Source organism: Rhinatrema bivittatum, chromosome 10 (genome assembly GCF_901001135.1).
Source record: "Rhinatrema bivittatum chromosome 10, aRhiBiv1.1, whole genome shotgun sequence".
Lineage (NCBI taxonomy): Eukaryota > Metazoa > Chordata > Amphibia > Gymnophiona > Rhinatrematidae > Rhinatrema > Rhinatrema bivittatum.
In genome coordinates this window covers 78,702,320-78,721,476 of record NC_042624.1, presented here as the reverse complement: position 1 = coordinate 78,721,476, position 19,157 = coordinate 78,702,320, and the positions used below count along the sequence as shown (strand labels likewise).

Below are 19,157 nucleotides of genomic sequence, written 5' to 3'. Positions count from 1 at the left end.
GCCATGGTGAATTACTTACCCAAAGGATCACCATTTTGTCCCTGTTTATCTGAAGTTAGTTGCCAAGCATTAAGTTTGGTATTACCTTGAGGCATAGGTTGAGGAGTGCTGTTGTTCCTTCCGGGATGTCTGATGTTGGTAAGAGGATCTGAATGTTGGTGTAAATGTATATTTTAAGCCTGAATCTTCTTACAATAGCTGCAAGGGGAATGAGGTATATAGTGAATAAAATGGGGGATAGTAGGGTACACCTCCAGATGGTTAACAGCAGCAGATATTTTTATTCTGTCAAATTTAAATAGTCATAGAAATAAATGTTTTGGGCTGTAAAAAAATGATTGCCACTGCCTTAAAAAAAAAAAGATACTTGTGCTGCATAGGAAGACGGGCCAACATAGACATACCACTACCACCCTCAATTCTGCACCCAGATCTCCCTGCCCGGTTAAATTCGCTCAACCTCATATATGCCATCTATGCTCCTGGAGCCCTTGGAACTAAATATATTGACGTAAGTTCAGCTTGGAGAGCTGCTGCCACCACACAAACCCAATGATGTCTCAGGATACTTTTTTTTTTTTTTTTTTAACTTTTACATCTTCAGTACAATTTTTGCTGCAACTCACTTCAAGTACATTTTGTATGAATGAAGTGAGATATAAATCAAAATAAATAAATAAAATATAAGGGCATAAGAGTTTAACAAAACTCATGACACCTGTCACTGGGGAGTGTCATCCTTCTAAAACTCCTACTCTACTCTGGCATCACATGCTACAGGCAGTAATTGTTGAGACCACTGATGCATTAGGCAAGTTTGGGATCCCCTCACAACAATACAACAGAGTTTAGAGTCATCTGCCAAAATGGCAACTTTATCATAATGTTTTTCCTCCAGATTTGACAGAATTATTAAATTGTGGTCCCACAATTACATACTATTAAATGTGACCCTCTGTAGTCTCTTTTTCAGCCAGTTCCTAACCCATTTATAAATGTTACTCTTAATCCCATCTTACGAAGGGCCGATACAGTAAAAAATGCGGGAGAGCGCACAGGACACTCATTTATTTAAATTAGGCCCGGCGGTAAAAAGAGGCGCTAGGGACACTAACGCGTCCCTAGCGCCTCTTTTCGGACAGGAGCGGCGGCTGTCAGCGGGGTTGACAGCCAACGCTCAATTTTGCAGGCGTTGGTTCTCGAGCCCGCTGACAGCCACAGGTTCATAAACTGGACGCCGGCAAAACTGAGCATCCGATTTTCAATCTGCAAGCCTATTTCAAATGTTTTGGGGGGTTTTTTTTACTTTTTTAACTTTCGGGACCTCCAACTTAATATCGCCATGATATTAAGTCAGAGGGTGCACAGAAAAGCAGTTTTTACTGCTTTTCTGTGCACTTTCCCGGTGCCTGGAGAAATTAGCGCCTACCTTTGGGTAGGCACTAATTTCTGAATCGCGCGGGAATACCTAATAGGGCCATCAACATGCATTTGCATGTTCCGGGCGTTATTAGGTTCGGGGGGGGGGGGGGGGGGGGGGGTTGGACGTGCGTTTTGGATGCGCTAATACCCTTTACTGAATAAGGGGTAAAGCTAGCGCGTCAAAAACGCACGTCCAAATGCCGGCTGTTAATGTATCGGCCTGTTAATTTGAAAAATCAGTCTTTTATGTGTAGCATATCAAAAGCTTAAGTGAAATCCAGATAAGCTATATCAAATATATACCCTCAATATCTAAAATCTCTCAGTAAGGCATAGCTGCTGCATAGAAGACCAGAAGACAAAGTTCAAGGAAGATGTAGACTGTAGAAAACATATGGACATGTAATTGTGACAGCATAGTCTGCCAGGGATGTGATTCCTGAGACCAGTGTGGCCAATACACTAGCAAGGAAAGTCAGATAGGTCCCCTCTGAAACAGCAGTAGGACATCATCTGCCTGTGATTGTCTCTTTCCCCTCAGGTTGAACCCTCAGGTGCTAGTGACTGGCAGGGTCTAGGTAGTAGGTCCCAAACCAAGACTGAGCAAGAACACAGTATGAAGCACAAGTGAACACTAGAAACAGGAAGACCTGATAAGATGAATCAGCAAATCCAGGGAAACAAGGAATGTGCTGGAATCAAATCAGTGAGATGAACTAGGTAACTGAGGTGATCAAATTTGCAGATACAAAATTATTCAAAGTTGAAAAATCACAATAGGATTGTGAGAAATTGCAAGAAGAACTTGCAAGACTGGAAGACTGGACATCCAAATGACAGATGACCTGTAATATGGACAAGTGCAAAATGGTTGGCGTTTTTCATGCCAGTTTAACAGCGTTTAAAGCCCACTCTGTTTTCTCTACCTATGCGCTCTCTGTAAACCTGCATGATCACAGATATAAGTACGTTATGTTTAATGTATTGCATCGGTTTTTCTCATTTATGTATGGTCTCACTTTTTTAAAAACACACTCTCTTTTAATTTACAGAACTGTTACCTTTATTTGTTGTTGCTCCCGACGCAGCCTTGCGGCGAAACACGGGATCCGTGTCAGGGGACCCTTTCCAGAATTTAATGTATACCCGATAACAGTGGAGTTGCCATTTGGAACAATAAATTCAACTACTAATAAGATATCTGTGTGGACCGATAAGTTTCTCTGTGCTTATTCTCTCTGTGGTATCTATGGTGAGTACAGAATCTACTCTCCTTTGTATCAAGTGCAAAGTGATACATGAAAGGAAGAGCAACCCAAATTATAGTTACACGATGCAAAGTTCCACTTTGGGAGTCACCACCTGGGAAAAGAATCTAGGCATCATCGTGGATAATATGTTGTGTGCTCAGTATGCAGCGGTGGCCAAGAAATCAAATAGAATGCTAGGAATTATTAGGAAAGGAATGGAGAATAAAACAGAGAATATCATAATGCCTCTGAATCACTCCATGGTGTGACTACACCTTGAGAATTGTGTGCAATTCTGGTCACTGCATCTCAAAAAAGAAATAGCAGAATTAGAAAAGGTACAGAGAAGGGCAACCAAAATGATAGGGTTGGAATGATTCCCCTATGAGAAAAAGCTAAAAAGGTTAGGGCTTTTCAGCTTGGAGAACAGATTGCTGAGGGAAAATATGATAGAGTTCTACAAAATAATGAGTAGAGTGGAATGGGTAAACGTGAATCCATTGTTTACAAAAAATATTTTTTTAGTCAACACATAATTAAACTCTGAAATTCATTGCCAGAGGATGTGGTGAAAACCATTAGTGTAGTTGGGTTTAGAATAGGTTTAGACAAGTTCCTGGAAGAAAAGTCGATAAACCATTACCATCTACCAAGGTAGATTTTGGGAAATCCACTGCTTATCTCTGGAATAAGCAGCTTGGAATCTATCGACCTTTTGGGATCCTGACAGGTGCTTGTGACCTGGATTGGCCACTGTTGGAATCAGGATACTGAGCTTAATGGAACCTTGGTCTGACCCAGTATGGAGAATATTATCTTCTAAGCAGGACTCCAATGGGGGGACCAGATAATGGCAATCAAGCTCTACAATTTGCTGACTGGAAGCCTGGAAATATATATGTCCAGACAGGAAACAGGGGGGCTGCCAGCAGGAAGTGGGGCCAAGGAGCTTGGAGGACTGACCAGATAGCCCCAAACCCACAGAGGCCCCTGCTGGTAGAAGGCAAGAACTGCCTATTGAGACTTCACAGAAATGAAAAAGTAATGTCAACAATCACCACTATAAAGGTTTTCAAAGCAGCACTGATTTCCTACAGAGCCATTTAAATGAATACAGAACATAATAGTGTCAGACGATCACACATGAAGGAACCTAAACACCACCCAATACTTGATAGAAAAATGAGGAAAAAATAATTCTGGGGCCCAAGAGATGAGGTTAGAATGGAGAAGTTTAATTGCAAGTGTTAAAACCTTGGAGAAAGAGGGCCTACCCCTTCTTTCACAATTATCAATTATTGGCAAATAAGAGAAAAACATTTGTTTTATTAATAACTATTGATTTTTGCTTGTAATATTTAAAAACTGGATATTTGATTGCATACTACCTAAAACTCTGTTGTACAAGATGGTTCCTCATTTGAAGGAATACCTAATAGCCCTCTTTATAACCCAAATCTAGCTATGTATCAGATAGTTATTCAGAGTAATGGGTCGAGCCTTATGATTTGTACCTGTTTAAAGGACACCGGTAGTCTCTCTGCTGCTTGCTTAATCTCTATGTATATTGGAAACTGAGGACCAATATGGCCCACCAACCCCAGATTCTGCTGCTTATGTGATTTCCCTCAGTATTGCCCAATTAGATCACATGGTCTCTCCCTCTACTCAATTAAACCTCACCCATTTACTATCTTTTCCATTCCCTAGTGTTATATATGTATTACATTGTACTTCGCTTTGAGTGGCTTTGGCCATTAAATGAATAATAAATTTAAGTTAATAACAATAATATGCAAGGGCTTACTGGTGCTTGTTCTGTTAGTATCCCACTCTACCTCAGGGCCAACTTCCTATACTTCATTTCTAGTGTTAAATTACCCTTATCATTGTCCCATTCCATCTCCTACCATCCCTATATCTGCCCTGTTCATTGCTCTAATTCCCAGCCTCTTATTTGTTGGGGTTTTTTTTGTGTTTTGTCTGTCAATCTTGACTTGCTTGTCAGCAAGTGTTTGAAACCTCAGACAAGAAAGACCAATAAAGACCACTCTAAAAGTCAAACAGAGAAGTTTAATATAAAGAAAGGTGTGGTTTCTTTAGGAGTAGCAACCGTTACAAGCAAGCGGTGTAAGCTCAAACCTACTCAGTGATTTATCGTTCATGCACAGCTTTATAAGGATTTGTCTTCAGCCAATCACCAGGTGTCTGCATTTCCCCACCCCTTATCCCATGTCCAATTATTAAAATTTGCGTATGTACTTGCCCTGCGACTAGGGGTGTTCGCGCTGCTCCTCGTGCTGCCTATGACATACGCGGAAGCTAGTTTCTCTTTGTCTGTTTAAGTTTCGTTTTCCTTGTTCTGATGTTTCTCATTGCTTCACCATTCATACACAAGACACACCGGAGTAAGAACTGCCAATTATCAGGTGAATTTTCAAAGGAGTTACACATGTAAATGTAACATACGATTGAGCAAGTTTCAAAAGCCATTTACCTGCATTAAGTGCCTTTAGCACAGGTAAAACCTATTGACAATTCAATGGCATATATTGTAGCAATTTTCAATAGCCCATTTATACGGATAAAGTGCATTTACATGTGTAAAATCCAGTTTCAAGTATGTAAATGCTTTTGAAAATCAGGATCTAAGTGTCTCTGTACAGCACTGTATACATCTAGCATGCACTTTACAAATGGATAGCAAAAATAACCATCTCCTGACATACTGCTGAATTCTGTAAGTGAATTAACTGTGAGCTGATGGGCTGATGTTAAGCCCAAAGGAAAGAGGGGGCATAAATAAATCAAAAAAAGAAAGAAAAAATGATCCAAATATTGCCTGCTGTACCTCTGGTAAGACTTCTATGAAGAGAACAGAAGTCAGAACACTCATCACCAGCAATCCTCTGACTAGCCTGGGCTAGAGTGCTAATAGTGTGACTTCACTATTAATGTAAGTATTCTTATGAATAACAGTCAAAATGACGTCTGCATATTGCCGCTGTATAGCATGCATGGATTCCAGTTTGCTGGTTCATGGCACATATGGCAGCCAAATGCTGTTCTGAAATGCCACATAGGGCTGTCATATGAAATTCATGTTGGTCATGAACAGTATACTTCTCAATGGATTTTGATCCTGCAAAGCCTGCTGAGAAGCCATCAAAATATACACCGATTCTACCTGTTAAGGAACATAATATAATATATATTATACACCGATTCTACCTGTTAAGGAACATAATATAAGGAATGTCATTACTGTCAAGCACAGCGTGTTGTCTATGACAGTGGCCAATTCGGGTTGCATGGAAGAAGTATTCCTATAAATCATAATGGAGATTCATTCCCTATTGTTCACTCTTAACAATAAAATATTGTGATCCTCATGTCTACCTGGCTAATAGCTGTTAATGGACCTGTTCTCCAGAAACTTGTTACTGCCTCTGAGACCTCTGCAGACCTACCAACATGGCTGACTCAGCTTATGATTACATTATGATTCAGAACACATGACTCTAAGAGCCAATGGAGCATAGGGGAGGATTTGACCAATGGGAATGCTGAAAGGAAGAAGATTTCAAATCTGCCAAGGCTTTGGGAGAGACAGTTAAGACGACATAAAGAAAACAGAAGATATTTAACTGTCTCTGCCCAAATAGGTCTGCTGTACGCTGCAGGGATATCTACTGTGACTATCCCACTTAGAATAGAGAGCGAGAGATAAGTAGTCAGCTTGGGTTGTGACCAGTTACAGTGCCCCTGCTGTGATTGCTGTGTTTTTGCTGAGAGCTGCTGCAGGCTGTGACAGAAGTGCTGTTTGCTAAGGATAAAGGCCTCTTAAGAGTGGAGATCAGAATGTTACCTGGGAGTCCTTGGGAGTGTGAGGACCCTTCTCAGCCACAGATACAGGGGAAGACAGTTTGGTTACTAGGCTTTATATAGATTGGAGAGTTGTAGATTCTCTACATCCCCATTCACCACCACCTTAAAAATAGTTATTCATCTACATTGCTTGAAAGCATATGGATTACAATTAAACTTCAAGTCCTGTGTTTCAACGTTAACTCTTGAATCCCTGGTCTAATCACCATACCGCAGAGGCAGACGGGACATCTCTTTGCACATCACAGTTGAACTCTTAGTGCACTTCTCTATTGTCTATTGCCCTCAGAAGGCCAAAATTACATTATATGGCTACAAAGCCCTGAGGGTTAAAGTGCAATAAACATCACAGCGCATAGCTGAAGAAGACCAGGGAACAATTGTATTTGTTAATGCATGTATATTACTGGGCCCAGTTATTAACATGGTGTTATACTCCATGTTATAGTGAGCTCACTAATAATTTAAAGGTATACCAAGCTTTGGTACCAGTTAATACAAGGTTAAATAATCTAAGGGAAAAGTGCTTTGTATGGTTTGTAGATGTTCACATTTGTATCTAGCACCTCTTCTCTAAAAGAATTTCTTCTTCTTCATTGGCTTTGTCTCCTTCCCATCCCCCACCCCTTCCATGTATGGATCTTGAAGGGAAAAAAATCTTTGCAAAGTAAAAGAAAACATCTTTGTCCTCCTTACACACACACACACACAAATAAATACCAAGACATCTTTTGTATAAAACTGAAGTAAACAAATGATCTTGGGTACAATTACATTTTTAAAGAAAGCTGCAATGACGGTTTTCATAGATTTATGATTTATTTTTTTAAATCATCATTTTGTGTTCGTGGCTTTCTTTTATATTTTTGTAGCAATTTGTTTGTCAATGTAGTCTTAACCATACTAACATCTTTAAGTTTCCTTGTTTTTAAATCAAAGAAGCAGAAGAAACCAAGCATGCAAAGAAACATTATCTATGCATTTTACTTTGTCCTTGAGTTTGAGATAACAGCAGTGCAGAAGAGAAATTTAATAAATAACTAACTACTGAAGTTAGTTACCAAAAAGCTGAGTAAAGGAGTGAGATAAAAGCTGTAAAGGAATTTTATGGGCACAAATATGACTTGAATTATTTGCACATTGAATGTAACAGAGAAAGTTGTTGAATTTTAATAGTAAGGGGATGTAGCAATGTTATTAATTAAAAGATTTTTCTCAGCTAAATTTTTCTAAATGGAGTAAGTCCATCTGAATTATTCCTTTTGCTATTATATTGTTTTATTTTCTTATAGTTTGCATAATAACTTTCAATATACCTTCACAAACATTAACTATCTGTTGTGTCCGTTGGTTCCCGACGCCCTCTCTCCGCCCTCCTCACCTCCTTGGCGCCTCCCTCTTCGCCCGCGGGAAGATTGGCTGCCGTGGCGTTCCTCTGCCAAGGTCCTCCGGCGTCCCTGGACCGGCTCCACGCTGCTACGCACCATGTTTCCTGGAGCCCTAGGGGCGCGTGCGCGGCCCAGCCCCGACTGAAGTACCAACAATGGCGCGAACCTCGAGGGCGTCCCCCGAAGATGATGTCACCCGCGACGGATATTTAAGGTCTTAGAATTTGCTAACACATCAAGTTAGCAAGGGGTTTTGCTACCTAAGCTACTCTGCCTCCTCGGACTAACTAGGGGTACCTGCTCCTCAGGAGCCTCGCTCTCTCTCTTACTTTGTAGATTGCAGTCTGGAACCGGTACTCGCTCCTCGAGGGCCCTTGTTCCCGGGCTTCTTCGAATTCACTTCTGTCTGGAAGTCAGCACTGCCTACTACATCTGTGAGTTACCATCGCTCTCTCAGAGCTTTCCCTGAAACCAGGTACTCGCTCCTCGAGGGCCTATACATTCTAGCTCCTGCGCTTCTATGAGACATTGTGTGAGTCTTACCATCAGGTTCGGTACATGAACTCTGCTTACCCTGCCTACTCACTATATTTCAATTTCTCTACAGCTCAGCCTCCAGGGATCGCTGTTCCAGCTTCTGAGGGACTACAGCCCTGCCGGGCATTCCAGCTCATTACTGCCACCTCTGGTGGTTCAGTATACTGTCTAATAAAAGAACTAGTGTGTGTCTGTCTCCATACTCTGAGCCTGACCGGTGGTCCCTCTCGGGGTCTTCCCCGGGGGCGTGGTCATCTGCCACTGGTCCAAGGATCCACCCACAACTCTCCTAAATACTACAGATTGCTCCTCCCATCAGATAGCAGTTTCATTACAGATTGCTAACTCCTCACGGAGAACTCATCACTGTCAAAAGATCTTATTAATAATATATACTAATTTTTCGTGTTATATAATTTTGCTGCTTTGTTTGATGCTGTGCCTCTGCCTGCTGCTGTGGCAATCAATAAATGTGCAGCATACATGACCTTAAGAGATACTGTATCAAAGGGAAATGCTTATTTGATTCCATAGTGAAACAGTTTGTTCTTCAATCTTGTCCCCAGCTACCTATATCAGATGTTATTGCCCTGCAGGAGCCAGCCTCGAATCAAGAAAAATGGCAGTTAATGACTAATACTAGTAAACTAGTGTATAAATGCTCGGTTGCCCCCCAATCTCTTTTGCCTTTTCTTGCCCCCATGTATCATTTCATGGCTTATGTGGACAAAGTGGGGATGGTTTTTGCTTTTCACAAGGTGTGGTATTGCCCTGAGTTTGGACCAGAAGTAGCAAAGTTTATAAAGAACTGTATTTGTGTACATCACAACATTTCCTCAGGTATCAAAGCTCCTCAATAGGTTGCCCTGCCACCATGGGGCCCCTTTGTGCAATTGCAAATGGACTTTACACATATGCCAAATATTCAGGGTTACCAGAATTGTTTGGTAATAGTGGTTCAAAGGGCAGAGGCCTATCCTACGACAACTAATAATGCTGCCAGTGTGGCAAAAAAAAACAACCCAATTATTCAAGGAATACATTCCTCGCTGGGGTGTGCTTAAGTGTATAGAGAGTGATCAAAGGCCTGAGTTTCATAAGAAAGTTATAGAACAAGTTACCAATGCCATGGGAATGAAACAAACTTCACTGTCCTTATCATCCTCAGTCCTCTAGCCAGGTTAAAGGGAGGAATCAAATGATAAAAACCAGATTGGCCTGAGCAATGGAGGAAATAGGAATGCCATGGCCAAAGATATTGCTGGAAAAACAAATATTCAGTTCACTTAAGTGTTATAAATGTAACTATTAAAGGACCATCATACTAAGCACTACCGGTACTATAGACCTTCATTGCTTTATGTATAATCATCAGTCCCAAAGTTACAATATTTTTTTATATTTTTCTTGTAAATAAAATTAGTAAACCACCACTTATCTTTGGTATCTTTGATATCATTTAGTGTTCACTTCTTTTCATATTGCAGCTGGTATAACAAATCCCATCGATCACGACATGCGCCATGTTTCGAGTTAGAACTCTGCTTCCGCGGAACTGGTAAAGTTTAAAAGGATGTATGTGATACAATGCAAGACCATCCCCTGAAGCAGAGTCCTAACTCGAAACACGGTGCGAAACTGGATCGATGGTATGTGCCTATAGATAAATCTATTCCCGATAAGTCATGTATATTTTGGCTTCTGATTTAATTGAAACATGTTTAAATTTCTACTGTAAACAACCAAAATTATTTTAAAAAAATGTCTTTACAAATATTGCTAACATCACCCAGACTTCATATGCTTGAAATGTGCCTATGATTAAAATGAGTGAATAAGGGCAGAAAGTGTTCTTTTAATACTTTCTTCCAAATATGATAGCACCTTTTAAATAAGGATTCTTTATTCAAAATTTAGTATCAGCCATTACTGGATTGGTTTCTGTTTGTTCACCATGTTTATGCAACCTCTCCTTTCATGGACTCTTGGATTGGGTACTATAAAAAAACCCAAACATGATCATTAGTGTTTGGGAAGATACAAAACATCATGTGCAGTTTTTAGAAACATATGCAAACCCCATTTCTATCATCACTGTATTTGATGAAGGATAGCCTGGGCATTACAGAGTAACATACCATAGTTGAATTCAACTTTCCCGGGCAAAGTAGTATCATAAAAGTAGAGGCAAGGTGAAGAGATGCCCTTTCTACCCCTACATGACATACCATGGGTAATTTTCAACAAGGAACCTCCTGAAAAAGAAAAAAAAAAAAAGCATTATCCTAGCAAAATCAGCACAAACACTCAACATCTAAAAATCTTTCAGTTGTGTCATAACACGTATATACTACAAACCTTCTAAAGATCTCTTAGTTGAAGTATGGAGACACTATGCGTCATCTACAGTGGCCTCTTCTATATCCTCAGTTTTCTCCTTTGTGTCTTTCTTTTCTGCCTCTACAGCTACCTCCTCCAGTCAGTGAATATGCTGAAGGAACAAATGTTATATAATATGCAGCACACAAACACCTTGCTGACTTTCATTCAGTTAAGTTTGGATGTGATGTATAGAGCAAAACCAGCTTTTTATCAGTATAAAGGTACACCTGATCAGAGACTTAGTAGAGCTATGGTAGAGTTGTACTGTTCTTCAAAGGCAGAGGAGGGATGGAGAAAGGGAGTTAGCAAGCAGGCCAACAGGGGTTAATCCTTATTAACTACAAGCAAAGAATTAAAGTATCACACCATTAGATGACAAAAGTTATAAAAACATCACTAGCATCACAGAAGACTACAACAGTTCCATCATTTACCAATACAACTGATCCCAATTACATATGTAGACATACAAGGGCTCTGTCTTAATATACAAGCATTATGGCAGGAAGCAGGAAAATTGGCCACTATATCTGTCACTAGTAAGTGAAAGTCACCAGATCTGTCACTAGTCAGTGTCAGATTATACTAATATTTATGATTTATTTAACAACATTCATGAATCACTTTCCAAACCAACTAGGATTCATCCAAAGTGTGTCGTTTGGTGGCTCATGGAATGGCCGCAAGAGCCACTGCACTCACCCCAGACACCACCGGCATTTCTTTGAGGTGGGGACACTGCCAGTGGATGACCATTACCGAGAGTAGTGCGCGACGCCTAAATGCCCTCATGATACTTCTCCTCCCAACGTCTCCCTATGCACGCATGTGCGGCGTGCAGTGGTATTTAAAGGACCCACAGTGGGAAAAGTCCTGCGGTGTTGTTTAATGACTTCAGTGGCCCTGACTATATAAGGGATCCTGGGATTACTTATCAATGCCTCAGCACCAAGTCTGCCTAGGGCAATGCGTGTTGCTCTTGCAGTTCAGCTATTCCTGTGTCCAGCCTTGCTTTGCCCAGCCTGTCTTGTTCAGCCTTGTTTTGCCCAGCCCATCTTGTCCAGCTAGTCTCATCTAGTGTCTCTTCATTTATCTTCGTCCATCCTTAGCCTGATCTCCTGGTACTGACCCTAGCCTTGGACCTGATCTTACTTGCCTTGGACCTCACTACTCTTGCTTGCCACCTGCCCCAATGCTTGGCCTGTTCCTAGTATCTCCAGTCTGCTGCCTGTCCTGATGCCGGGATTCTGGTTCATACCAGTTGCCAGAACTCAAAAGCTCAACCTACTGTGGAGGCAGCTGGCATAGGTAAAGCTCCAGTTAGTCCCATTTAGGGTGTGTTCACCAGCTTTTGGCGTAGGCCTCGTACGTTCACCTACAAGACTGTATCAACTACGCCCCATCATTAAGGGCAAACGAAGCCACCAGTGAAGAAGCAAACAAAGGTGTGTGCCCTTTGCAAACACCCTTCACTGGTGGTCCACCACTGGTGGGCCTGCCAACCAGGAGGGCCCTTTCAAGGTCTCGTGGCTTCAATAGCTTAAGCTGAAGGAGTGTTTGCTAGAACAGTGCTAGAAATAAAGTGCAAGGTAATTAAGTGCAGCATACAGGTTGTTCCTCATGATAACAGCAGGTAGACAACAGTCATATGAAAAGTGAACTCCCTCATTTTCAAGGCTTTGTTAAGGCTCCTGAACTGCTTCACCAGTTCAGTTTGTGTTGTTTTCGACAAAGCACACTGGTGAAATCCTGTAATCTTTATATTACACTCCATTTGAAAAAGTTGGCTCCACATTTCGTGGACAAAATAAGGTCAATTCCATGAATCCTGCTTTGAGAATTTGAAAACTAAATATACGTGCATGTGTGTAATTTAGTATCTTTACATCTTAAAGGAAAGGGTTTTTTTCATCCTTTGGGTTTCATGTACTTTCATTGTTTTGTTTTTGTGGGGGTTTATTTTTGCATACAATGCCAATGTTGGTCTTCAAAATAAGCATATGTTTTTTTAAATTAACAAACCATTTCTCTGGTGGAGCCCACTTAAATATCTGCCTTTCAGAAAGGACAGACAGAGAAATATGATCCTGCAGATTAAATCATAACATGCCACAATGTTCATATGCCCGGATTCTGTTAAATGCATTAGCTTCTAGTGCAGCAAAAGGTAGAAAGCACAATGGAAAACTAATCTTTTGACAGAACAGCTCTGCAAAATAAATAACTTTTTAACATGCCCAGCCAAAGCATGTTGCATAATACAATGGAGCCCTCCTTCAAGCGGCATTTTATCATAGGCAAACTGAAATGCACAGAAGCTAAAAATAACCAAGTAAAGAAAAATACTAGCTCCAAAATGTGGCTATGTGCCAGTTACTGGGCACCATATTGACCGCTGGCTCCCTGCTGGGGTTTATCAGGGAACAGCTCGGGAAGTGCCAGAAATCTTAGCTGGGGTCAGAGATAGGGTTACCAACTGGCTCCATGTCATATCGACAGGCTGAGCCAGGTCAGACTTTATCACACTACATTTATGGGTTTGTTGTTCTACTTTATAAGTAAAGTAGAGAAATTTCAACTCTGTACAACTGGTGTCAATAATGATTTTTTTTTTTTTTTAATATAGTGAGAGGTAATATTTAAGGTTTTTTAAACCTGTATGTAGCTCGTGATTGTACAGAAAGGAAGACCAGTTGTGATTTTCATGGTTTCCAGGTTAACAAAACATGAAAATAAACTGTGTTCTTAGTTAAATGAAGGTCACTGCATGGATTCTTTGCAGGTTGTGATACATGTCATTGGATCAACATACACATTATATAGAGATGATGTATATAGGTTTTCAATAGCAAACAGTCTCCTCTTCAGATGTTATTGTATGCCAGCGTATCTCTTGAATGTTCATTGCATGTATTTTGAAAATCAGATCTCTTTGCATCTTTCAAGGAAAGGAGTTGGCTATACCCATTGTATAGTAATATTATAGTGGAATGTACCTGCAGAATAGAGTCAGCTGTGGAGAAATGTGGGTACCTAGCAATATTAGAGATCTGTTAATAGAGAACATGGATGAATGATGAATGGAACTGAGCTTTAAACGGAAGATAACTTGTTTCTTGGATCATGTGTTTTTATTTGAAAAGTAGTATATGAAGAAATGGGAGGGCACCTTAGGTTTATTTTGGAAATGCTAGATGAAGATATATTAACTTTTATCTGTCTCAGGTAATAGATTGTATTGTTATGAATGTGTGTTTTATTTGTATCTATTGTGATGGGCATTATTCCCCTGTTGAATACAAGAAATTAGGCTTTGCCTTATCGAGAAAACTAGAAAGCTTGGGCATGGTGGAAGCTTGTCTGAAGGAGAAGCAGGGCAGGAACAGGAAGGAACCAAAGGAAGAGAAAGAGGAAATGGTGGTGGTGTTTAGCAGCCTTGAGGATGAGCTGGAGCCAATGGACTTGGGAGATGAGTGGTGGCGACCCCCCTCCAGAAGATGACACACTCATGAAGATTGTACAACAGGAGCTTTAAGTGAACACTGCCGTGGGGTGGATGTAGTTGCAGCCATAGTGAGAGGGGAAGCACAAACCCCAGCTGCAGACTATGGTGGGAGGTGGTAGTAGGGCCCAATTTCCTAAGAACCGAGCCCATAGAGAGCAGTCAAGCTTAGGCTGTGCAGGAAGCAACTGTGAGCAGCACGCAGAAGGATGAAGGTGAGAGCTGCTTTCTTGTCATATAAGTTTGAGACTGATGTGGTTTGATAAAGTAAAGTTTCAGAAAGCATGCTGAAGTGCATTGTGGAACAAATCCAGAAACAGCAAGAGACTACACACCAAATAATCTACAGATGTTATCACAGGAGACTCAGCAACAACAACTGCTGATATCCTTAATCGAGGAACAAACCAAGGAAACCAGAGCCCTGATAGAGCAGCAGAAGCAACAGGAGCATCAGCGTGAGTGGGATGTTGCAGGATTGTCAGACTAGGGGAGGAGGTGGAAACAGACCTGTTTGGGGCTTGATGTTAAGCAATATGGTGGCGGGAGATGACCCCAAGGCTTTCCTGGTCACGTTTGAGCGGGTGGAAGAAATAGCGGGCTAGCCACAGGAACAGTGGGCAGTAAGGTTAGCCCCCTACCTGGCCAGAGAAGCTCAAGCTACCTATCGCACTTTAGGAAAGGAGGAAGGCCATTGAGGACCGTTTGGGTCTGTCAGCAGAATTTTACAGGCAGAGGTTTAGAGGGCTCAAATTTGGAAAAGGGGAAAGACCCCAGGCTGTAGTCCAGCAATTACGAGATCTGCCATATACAGTAAATGAATAGACCCAGAGCAGAGGTCTAAACAGGGCATACTTGGCAATAGTCCCTGGGGAGATACAGATATGGGTGGGAAAACAGGGGTCCATCAGTGTAAGGGAAGCGATTACTTTCAGCGAGAAGTACATTGATACAGAGAGTGGAGGGAAAGAAGTGTGTGATGAAGGAGGGGGTAAAGCTACTCTGGGAAAGAGTGAAAGGAAAAAAAGAAGAGATCAGGAGGTAACCCCCGGCAAAGGAACAATGGGGCTGGGTAGGAAACCAGATATCCATAGGAACTAGGAAAAAAAAAAAAAAAAAAAAGAGGGGAAATATGCTCCTCCATGGGAAAAGGGGAAGAGCAGGTGCTTTTCATGTGGAGAAGAGGAACATTTCAAAAGTAATTGCCCTCATACAAACTGTTCCTATACAGAAAGAACACCCATGACAGAAAGCAGGGGAAATGAGATAGTCAAAATACAAGGACAGAAAATTAAAAGCTATCGTGGACACAGGGAAGGACCAGTCCCTCATGTTTGGGCCTCTCGTGAGGAATTTGAAAGTATGGAAAGACATGGGGGGGGGGGGCAACAGTATAAAGGTGGGTCATGACCAAGGCCCAAGCAGAGAGGGAGGGAAATAGCCTACAGCAAGTATTTCCATTTTCATGGGCTGATGTGGTCAGGGAGTGGGGGAAAACCCGGAAGCCCAACACACAGCGTAGAAAGCAGAAGAACATGGGTCCATTACAAGAGGAGATGCAGGGAATCCTGGCAGGACTTGAAGTATTAGGGGATGAAGTGCTTGAAAGATTTCCTCAGTTCCAAGAGAAACAAGAAACAGACCGTGTACTGGGACAAATTCAAGAAAAAGCAGTTAACACTAAGGGAAAAGACAGTAAAACTGCTTCACCACAGTAACCTTACTTTGAATTGGGCAAATTATACCAAATATAAGGGGGACCTGAGGGGCAAATGGTACAGAAGCAGTTGTTGATCCCAAAATTTTTCAGAGGGGAATATAATGTTGGCCCATTCCCATCCCCTTGCAAGACATTTAGGGGGACAGAATATCTTCAACCAGTTGCTGGCCCAGTTTTTCTGGCCAGGAATCCATTAGACAATGCGAGAATTCGGTGCCTCATGTCCGGAGTGCCAGAAAGTCTCAACACAGATGCCCCCCCAAAGGATCCCTTGGTCCCACTTCCAATAGTTACAGACCCTTGTAGACAAATGGCTATGGATATAATTGGGCCCCTAGAGAAGAGCACAAGGGGACACCAATATATTCTGGTAATATTCGATTATGGCACCTGATTTCCATGGGCAGCACCCTTATGCTTCACCTCAGCACAAGCAATTGTGGTTTGAATGAACCAAATCATGGTGAACCTGGAAGATATAGTAAGCCAGATTGACAAACTAAAAAGAGTAGCAAATCACCTGAACCAGATGGTATGCATACCAGGGTTCTGAATTTTCAGATCAATTAGATAAAATTTGTAACCTACATTAAAATCATCCATTGTATTTGAAGACTGGAAGGTGGCCAATGTAATCCCGATATTTAAAAAGGGCTTCAGGGGTGATCCAGAAAACTATAGACCGGCGAGCCTGACTTCAGTGCCGGGAAAAATAGTGGAAACTATTCTAAAGATCAAAATCATAGAGCATATAGAAAGACATGGATTTACCCAAGGGAAGTCTTGCCTCACAAATCTGCTTCATTTTTTTGAAAGGGTTAATAAACATGTGGTTTAAAGGTAAACCAGTAGATATAGTGTATTTGGATTTTCAGAAGGCTTTTGACAAAGTTCCTCATGAGAAACGATGTCCTTTCATGGATTACAAACTGGTTAAAAGTCGGGAAACAGTTGGATTAAATGGTCAATTTTCTCAGTGGAAAAAGTGAAATAGTGGAGAGCCTCAGGAATCTGTACTTGGACCGGTGCTTTTCAATATCTTTATAAATGATCTGGAAAGGGATACGACAAGTGAGATTATCAAATTTGCAGATGATATAAAATTATTGAGTAGCTAAATCACAAGCAGATTGTGATAAATTTCAGGAGGACCCTGTGAAACCGGAAGATTAAGCATCCAAATGGCAGATAAATTTTAATGTGGACAAGTTCAAGGTGATGCATGAAGGGAAAAATAACCCATGTTATTGTTACACAATGTTAGGTTCCTTATTGGGAGCTACCACCCAGGAAAAAGATCAAGGCTCAGGTGCTGCGGCATCAAAAAAGCAAACAAGGTTAGGAATTATTAGACAGGAAATGGTGAATAAAATGGAAAATGTCATAATGGCTTTGTAAAGCTCCACGGTGAGACCACACATTGAGTACTGTAAACAATTCTAGTGGTCACATCCAGTGGCGTAGCCAGAATTGATTTTTTGGGTGGGCACAAGGTTAACATGGGTGGGCTGTAGGCATGCAGGTCTACTAGTTGTTTTTTTACTGATAAATAATGCCAAATTATGCAGCATAGCATTCACATCTACGCCTAAGTATGAGGTTTACTTAATGATACAAACATAATTCACGGTGATTTGTGGTACTTTAGCCTTCTTATTATTACGATTTTATACACGGCTCCTACCTGTCCATAAATTTTGAGAGAGCGGTTGTGTTGCTTATATTTAAATTGCTAACATCTCAAAATATAGATATATATTTTTACCTTTGTTGTCTGATCTTTGTATTTTTCTAATCAGTTGGTCCTGGTCTCTTTTCCCATTTTTTCCCTTATAGCTCATTTCCTAATTCCTTTTCAGTGTCTTTCTTCTATTACTGTCTTCTTCCCTTCCATCACACACACACACATACATACACGCTTTCTCTCACAGACTCCCTCTCACACACTCAAGCTGTCACTCTCATATGCTCTCCCCCCCCCCCCACCCCCCCACAAGCTCACATTCAAGTTCTCACCCCTCCCCAGGCTTATATTCTTATGCACACACAGACGCACATCCAGGCACCCATTCTCACCCACAAACCCATGCTCCCAGTCTCACCCACACATATTCAAGCTCCCATTCTCATCCATACATATACACATTTAAGGTACTATTCTCACCCACACATACACACATTCAAGCACCCATTCTTATCCACATATTCAAGCTTCCATTCTCACCCACCCACACAAACCCAGGCTCTCATTCTCACCCATATATACACACATTCAAGCTCCCATTCTCACCCACCCACAAACCCAGGCTCCCATTCTCAACCACACATACACACATTCGAGCTCCCATTCACCCACATATTCAAGCTTCCATTCTCACCCACATACACACCCAGGCTCCAGTTTTCACCCACACACACACTCCCATTCTCATCCACACATACACATTCAAGCACGTGCACAGCTTCCGCTTTCTCCCCCAGAGCAGGAAGATCAGCTGCCTCTCCTGCTGCCACCGGCCTCCTGCTATCTTCTTCGGGCGTCGGGCCGTACTGCCCGCCGAACTTCCTGTCCGGGGGGGGGGGGGAGCGGAAGCGCAGCGCACAACGTCCGCTTCCTCCCTCCCCCCCCCCCCAAGCAGGAAGATCGGCGGACCATACGGCCCGACGCCCGAAGAAGATAGCAGGAGGCCGGTGGCAGCAGGAGAGGCAGCTGATCTTCCTGCTCTGGGGGAGAAAGCGGAAGCTGTGCGCAGCGCTTCCGCTCCCCCAAACAGGAAGTTCGGCGGGCCGTTTGGTCCGAAGATAGCAGGAGAACGGGTGGCAGCAGGAGAGGCAGCTGATCTTCCTGCATTGGGGGGAGGAAGCGGAAGCTGCGCGCGGCGCTTCCGCTCCCCCCCCTCCCCCCGAACAGGAAGATCGGTTGGCCATACGGCCGCAGCAGCGCTTCCCCATGTGTGCCGTGATGGCGCGCGAGGCGTGGGTTCTCTTGTTCGCTGTCGCGGGGATGGGATCCCGCGACAGCCTTGCAGTTCCGGTGCTAGTTGGGTGGGCCTGGGTCTAAGTTGGGT

At 42.1% G+C, this 19,157-nt stretch overlaps 1 long non-coding RNA gene across 6 annotated transcripts in view; it reads right to left on the bottom strand.

Moving 5' to 3' along the window:
• Positions 1-19,157, bottom strand: part of LOC115099830 — a 45,696-nt gene that overhangs the window by 3,664 nt on the left and 22,875 nt on the right. For 2 of the 6 annotated variants that reach the window (XR_003858888.1, XR_003858891.1), the window contains exons 2-4: positions 10,844-10,976; positions 10,624-10,740; positions 86-198 (exon numbers count right to left, since the gene is read on the bottom strand). This is a non-coding gene — a long non-coding RNA (uncharacterized LOC115099830). Of the gene's footprint in view, positions 1-19; positions 199-9,724; positions 10,741-10,843; positions 10,977-19,157 lie in introns of those variants that run through there. The other 4 variants (XR_003858889.1, XR_003858890.1, XR_003858892.1 and 1 more) reach the window with 4 other exon arrangements.